The following is a 7,150-nucleotide window of genomic DNA, read 5'->3' on the forward strand; positions in this document are numbered from 1 at the left end:
ATATATATATATATATATATATATATATATATATATATATATATATACACAATAGAAAACTAGAATTAACTAATTGGAATTTATTTTGCTGTGAATGACTAATGAACATATAATAAAATTAACTGTAAACTAATAAGCTTACACTATTTATTTATTTTTAATAAATTTATTTATTTTATTATTTATTTATAGTTTTTTGGCTGTGTTAGGTCTTTGTTGCCGTCCGTGGGCTTTCTCTAGTTGAGGCGATCACGGGCTACTCTTCTTCGTGGTGCGCGGGCTTCTCACTGCGATGGCTTCTCTTATTGCAGAGCACAGGCTCTAGGTGCGTGAGCTTCAGTAGTTGTAGCATGTGGGCTCAGTAGTTGTGGCTCGTGGGCTCTAGAGCACAGGCTCAGTAGTTGTGGCACACGGGCTTAGTTACTCCACGGCATGTGGGATCTTCCCGGACCAGGGCTCAAACCCGTGTCCCTTGCATTGGCAGGCGGATTCTTAACCACTGCGCCACAAGGGAAGCCCCAAGCTTACACTATTTAAAAACATGTTCCTTATATTAAAAAATCAGAAATAAGGAATAAATTAATTAATACAAACTTTAAACATTTATCTCTAAAAATAAGAGCAATCATTTCATCGACTAAAAGTAAAAAGTAGGATCACCACATTACGTTACTGGAAACAAAGTTGGCTATCAGACATCATTATTCTTTAATTACATGATTCTTTAAAAAATTATTAGGGCTTCCCTGGTGGCGCAGTGTTTGAGAGTCCACCTGCCGATGCAGGGAACATGGGTTCGTGCCCTGGTCCGGGAAGATCCCACATGCCGCGGAGCAGCTGGGCCCGTGAGCCATGGCCGCTGAGCCTGCGCATCCAGAGCCTATGCTCCACAATGGGAGAGGCCACAAAAGTGAGAGGCCTGCGTACCGCAAAAAAAAAAAAATTATTTGAGTTATTTGAATTCTTTCAGATTGTATGCATAAAGTACGACTTTATTAATATCTAATATAATACTATTTAAAAGTTACAGAACTGAAAAATCCCATTTCTTCAGCAAATAATTTGCAAGGAAAAATAGAGAATAGAGAAACTATACATTTTTAAAAACTGAAGAAACATCAACTAAATGCTAGGCTTTATTGGATTCATATTCAAACAAAACAACTGTTAAAACATTTTTGTGAGACAATCAGAAAAAATGAACAGTGACTATATTAAGCTATTATTTACCTAATTTTAGGTGTGGTAATGGCATTGCTATTATATTTCTAAAAAGTTGTTACATTTTAGATTTTCATAATAAAATATTTATCAATGAAATTTAAAAAAATAAAATGAATGCATGACCACTCCCCTGCCCTTTCCCCCTTCCTACATCAGGCGGTGAGGACACCTGGAGAAGCCATCTTGGACTCAGCCATGGGAGCTGTGTGTTGAGGAGGGCAGCGTCACCTAATGGCCTGGACCACCTGTCTGTGTACTGGGCATTTTTAAGTGTCTTTGTTATGGCAGCTTAGTCTATACCTAGATATGCTTAGTAGAGGGAACCTTGGACAACCAGTTCTTTATTTTGTGGTCTTACACAGGTCACCTTATCTTTCTAGGGCTCAGTTGCCACATCTGTCAGATGGGAATATTAAGAACTCTTTCCTTGCTCCATGGCAAGCATCTAAGAGCTGCAGATGTGGCTATGATTTGAAAACCGCAGGAGCAAGGCAAGGGTGCATGGGGAGCAATGTCGGGGTGAGTGAGTGATGGTCTCTGATCATGGTTTATCACTCAGTCATTTCCTCTTAAGGAGTTTTGGAGAAACTCAGTTAAACCATTGGTCTAGCTAAGCAGAGCCGAGGAGGACCCTGTGGGAGCGCACCATCTGCCCAGAATAATTCTCCCCCAAATTTAAAGTGCTCAGAAAACACAAAGTTTGTCTTGGCCATAGTGGGCCAGACCTAAGGAAGTGATCTGGGGCGAAAGGCTTTTACACAATTGTAAGTAATGGGACGTGTTGAACCCAGTTGAACCTCATTAAAATGCCACGGCGGGTTGAGTGTTTATGTTTCATGCTCATGATGTTTGAATGTTTAAATTCACATGAAAACCGTAAGCACTGAGATGAAATAACTGGCAGGGCCTGGGCCACTATTTCAGGACGAAGGGTACTTGATGGCGACAGCGGTGTTGACAGAACACGCTGCCTCTGAAGTACATGGAGGGCCCCAGCTCAGACGGGCCCAGGGCTCCCCACTCTGCTAACCTACCCGTTAACATGATTTGCTTTGCCTCGTGTAACCCACTGCCAGGCACTGGTGCTTGTTCCACACACCCAGGTTGACTTATGATAAATGAAGGACAGAGTCTGTGTGATTTGGGAGAGGCCAGCAAGGAGCAGAGTGTAAGGGTTTGTTGGGGAAATGGATTGAAAAAAGAAGGCTGTCTAGGAGAGAGACATAAGACAATGTGTTTGAAAAACTGGAAACAAATTCCTTAAATACCTCACAGTAAGAGAATAGTAAGACAGATTATGGCCTAATCATGCGTTCTGTTCATTAAAAAAATGTATGAATTGTCTACTGTGCACCAGGGACCGGTGTTATTAGATTCTGGGACAAAATCCCTGGCCTCATTTTATGCAGCTATTTAAAATGATAGTTATGAAGCTTAGGTAACACCATGGAAAATGCTTATGATATAAATTTAGCAAAAGATGCAAGTGTCCAAATTTATGCACAGTGTGATGACCACTAGATTAAAAAAAAATAAAGATGGATGTAGAGGAGAATGAAGTGAGAGAAAATATGGCAAGGAAGTAATGACTGAGTTGGGGGGCACGTGGAGTTATGGCCAACCTGCCTTTATTTTCCTAACTTCCTGTACAGTAGTTGTAGTCCATTAGTAAATTAAAAAAAAAAGTTTTTTAAAAAATAAGGGACATCATCTGACCAAGTGATCCTCCCACATTAACCACTGGTCCAGCCATCCTTCAAGGAGTACTTCACACTGGACCAGCCGGTCTTCCCGTGCCAACCGACTGCTGACCTTCTCCAGGTGTCAGGCTCTGCTCCTCGGATTCTGAATCATAGATGTGAAGGTTTGGGAGGGGCCCGGATATGCAAAAGTGCACTCCTCTTCTCAGTGATGGCAAATTCAGCAGTTCTCCAGTGGAAATGGAGAGGGCCCCAATCCAGCACAATGCGGGGGCTGGTATTTCCCCCACTCTCATGGCCCGGGCACCAGTCCACTTAGGCCATGAGATGAAGGACTTGGCCAGCTTCCCACCTTGGGAATAGATGGGCCAGGTACCGCCTGCCAAGCCACAGCCAGACACTCACAGCTGTGCCTGTGCCCCCGGAGAAAGCGAAGGTTCTGTGTGCTCACTCCGAATAGGCCTGCCTGGGGCATGACTCTGGGATGTAGTGTGGAATCAGACAACCCAAAATTTTATTTTAAATTTGCAAGTATTTAGTCGAAGAACTACATGCACATGGTTAGGAAAATAAAATAGTACAGAAGGCTTATATTTAAAGCAGACCTCCATTGCACTGCTGCTTGGAATCAGTCTTGTCTCCCAGAGGCAACGGCTTCTAACCGTTGCCGTTCTTGGTTCTGCCAGTTTCTTTCTGAGTAATATAATATACTAATCCTGCTGTGTCCTGGTGGTTCCTTAGGGAACTTTATCTATTGTCTCCCTGCTTGAATAAAGCAGGATTTAGTTCATCTGTACGCTTGGGTAGACGCGGAAAAGAGCCATCCAGGCGCTCCCTTCAAAAACCAACGTGCAGACCAGCCGTGTGAATAGTGGTCAGCAGACAGCCACCAGCTGCCAGCCCCTTTAGGGTCAGCCTCAGAGGTAACACAGCGCCCTCGCCCAGGCCATGCCCTTTCTGGGGCAGCCTGCATCCAGTGCATCACATGAGGGAATAAGGTCAGGCCATTCCGCTCAACGCAGGACTCAAATGGTGAACGCTCACTTCGGTGCTCCTGGCTGGTGGCAGGAGGCTTTGTAGAGTCTGCATCGTAGTTTGACTTGTCCCTCTGCCCAAACTGCTTCCTTCCCATTTGGTTAGCAGACATTCTGTCCACACCAAAATGTCCTTCATATTTGATCCTGTCTAAAACATCCACGGAGACATATGGTCCATGCCATAAAGTCCTTGAAATTTGGTCCTGTCAAAAGCCCTGTGACATGGACCATTCATGGATTATTCATGGATTATTTTGACTAGGACCAAATTTCAAGGACCTTTTGTCATGGACCAAATGTCTGTAGACCAAATATCCAATGGACGTTTTGGAGAAGACCAAAGTCCTGCAAGGTCCCACTCTTCACAGGTGCCAATCCTAATAAACATCATGTGCCCCTAACTAGCTCAATGTCTGCTTCCAGGGACCCAATCCTGTAACAATTGTCCTTGTCCCTCTCCCAGTTTTTCAGAGGATATCAATTTGTATATACATTGTCAACTTAGCAGGAACTATAGTTCCCAAAATTCCCTCCCCATCATGGTTCCAAGTTAGGGTTAGCCATGAAGGACGTTTGTGCAGAATTTGGAAGGTGGAAGTGAGGCCACAGCCTTTTTAACTCTCTAAAGTTTGGCACAGGGCCAGGGGCCATTGCAGCTCACATCTGTCACTGACAAGTGGCTCACCTTGTTGGCCTGCTGCCCGAGGTTCCTCCACTCCTTCCAACTTTCCTTCAGCTCTTCTGTGTCCTGGGCTGGACACATGTGCAGCTCCATGATGAAAGTCACTCACATCATGGCGATTGGAGATGGAGACAGATACAGGTTTCAGGTTGTCTGTGTGGGTTCCAGGTTGTCCTTCCTCTTCCTTGCTCGCATCTTTTCTTCTCCACTGCTGGTCCCGCTGACCACAGGTCCAACACCAGACACAGAGGCAGTAGGCTTACATAGACGATTTAATCAGGTCCCATGACTGTGTACTCCCCATAACAGTTCCTTTTTTCTTGAATTCTAACTGATACAGTCACTATTTCTGGTTCCTCTATTGGTAACTTTGTTTCATTAGCTCTCAATTGTATTTGACACCTTACCCTGTAAGGTAGGATATTAGCATCACCATCCTAGTCTTCCCCTCTCACCTCTTCTATCAGCTATTTTTAAATTTCTACATTGTTAAGTGTGGTAACATTATATCCTGTCCTAAAATCATAGTGACCTTTTCCCTTTTTTGTTCACGGTCCGTTCTAAAAGTGGAAGACCAATAAACAGCAACTGGAATAGTGTATTTTGTGTGGGTAAATGGGCGCAGGGCCTGGTGACGGTCAATGATCACATTTCTTTTCCTGTATATCCGAAGGCAGACAACAGTGCCACTCCAAGGACAATATTCTTAGCCCCAGGATCCAATAGATTTTCTTACTCTATGTGCCACCATTTGCTCAAATGCATCTTACCTCTTACGTTGTCTCATTTTTGGACCATAACTTTCTTGTTCAGTGGTTTGTTTTTCCCTGAGTTTTTGATTGCTTCCTTTTTTCTCTTTGGGCAAAGAAAGCTAGGTCTTTGCCATCATGTCTCAATTTTATCATCTAGGTTTTTCCTTATTTTATGTGTGTCTTGGATGCATTATGTTCTTCTAGAAGTCTTTTTCCTTGGGACTCACTGACATTTTATTGGACACCATTTTCTTTTGAGGCTTGCTAAACAGCTGACTTCTGGGTTAATTCCACCATTTCTTGTATTCTCACGTTACCCTTTTATTGCCCTGATGTTCACTCCACTTTTCCTGGAGTACGTTCTCATTTAGTTTATTCATAAAGCATGTACAAGAAGGAAATATCAAGTATAGTTGACCCTTGAACAACGTGGGGAATAGGGGCACCAACTTTCCCTGTGGTTATAAAGCTTCCTTTATAGTCAGCCCCCCCACATCCAGATTCAACCAACAATTGGGTAGTACTGTAGTACGTATTCAGTGAAAGAAATCTGCACTTAAGTGGACCTGCCCAGTTCGAATCTGTGTTGCTCAAGGGTCAACTGTACCTATGTGAGGATTTAGCTGTGTGACTTGGACAAGTTTCTAACCTCTTTGTACTTCAATTTCCTCAACTACAACATGAGGATTATGTCATGTACCTCATGAGATCACTGTGGGATTATATGTGATAACATTTGTAGAGTGCCTGATCCTTGGTGCTGAGCAACTTTTGGTTTATTTCCTTAATTAAGCCACTTTTTGGCTAAGATCTTAAAATGCTCCCACTGCCTATGGAATACAGTCCAAATTTTTTAGCATGGCCCAAGGCCCTCCTTCCATAATTGGATCCTAATTGACCTTTTCAAACTTATTTCTTATTACTCCCTTCATGTAACTTGTGCCCTGCCGAACTCTTCTCCCAGCCCCTGTGTCTTCCAGCCATCGAACCTTGACCCTCTGTGTTCCCTCTGCCTGAAAAGCCTTTCCTATAATGTCTGTTTGCCCAAACCCATTTCCCTTCTCAAGTGCCCTCTCCACCATACATCCTCCCCCGATCTCCAGCTATAAGCAATCCAGCAGTCTCTGGCTTTTATCCCTTTCTACTGGATATTAGAGTTGTTTTGGCCACACACTTGGCTGGCTGCCTGTGGACAGACCAAACCCTTTTAATACTTCTATGCAGCTGGGGCAACCACAGCAGTGAATGACCCTCTTTTTGCAGGCTGGGCAGGATCCAGGCTGCCTTAGGCAACATTTTCAGAGAGCCAAGAAACTACTGCTTCTTTCCTCTCTCCTGCCAGTGCAGCTTTCCTCCCCCATGAACAGCCCCTCCCCACCTATACCCCATGGAAGGGCCAACTTTAGTTTTGGGAAACCACCTATTTGGTGAGGTCTTATGGCCCCTGGGAAAGTACTCTGCCACCAAATATCTCTTCCATTGGGATTTAACTCCACCAAATAGGTGGTTTCCCTAAAAGTAAAGGGCTTGGGTCAAAGAGGATCTACAGAGTAGTGGGGTACCAGAGATGGATTTTTCTCAATTTCACAGGTTAGGTCTTAGGTATGATGGAGCCCAACTGGTCACCAGGTGAGGCAGGAGGTTGGGGAGAGGGTAGAAGGGAAGGTGATGCAACCTATGAATACAGGGTTTTCCCCATCCCATTCATGCGCCATACTGTCTCCTGACCTAGGTGAGACCCTGGACAGCTCCTTG

General features: G+C 44.0%; 1 pseudogene; it reads right to left on the reverse strand.

Annotated features, from left to right (window-relative positions):
- The window catches only part of LOC113627793 (glutamine synthetase pseudogene), a 13,683-nt pseudogene extending 8,947 nt beyond the window's left edge, over nt 1-4,736 (reverse strand).
- Between the last annotated feature and the right edge of the window lie 2,414 nt (nt 4,737-7,150).

This window comes from Aethalodelphis obliquidens, unplaced genomic scaffold (genome assembly GCF_003676395.1).
Source record: "Aethalodelphis obliquidens isolate GAN/ISIS:26980383/991018 unplaced genomic scaffold, ASM367639v1 scaffold21, whole genome shotgun sequence".
NCBI lineage: Eukaryota > Metazoa > Chordata > Mammalia > Artiodactyla > Delphinidae > Aethalodelphis > Aethalodelphis obliquidens.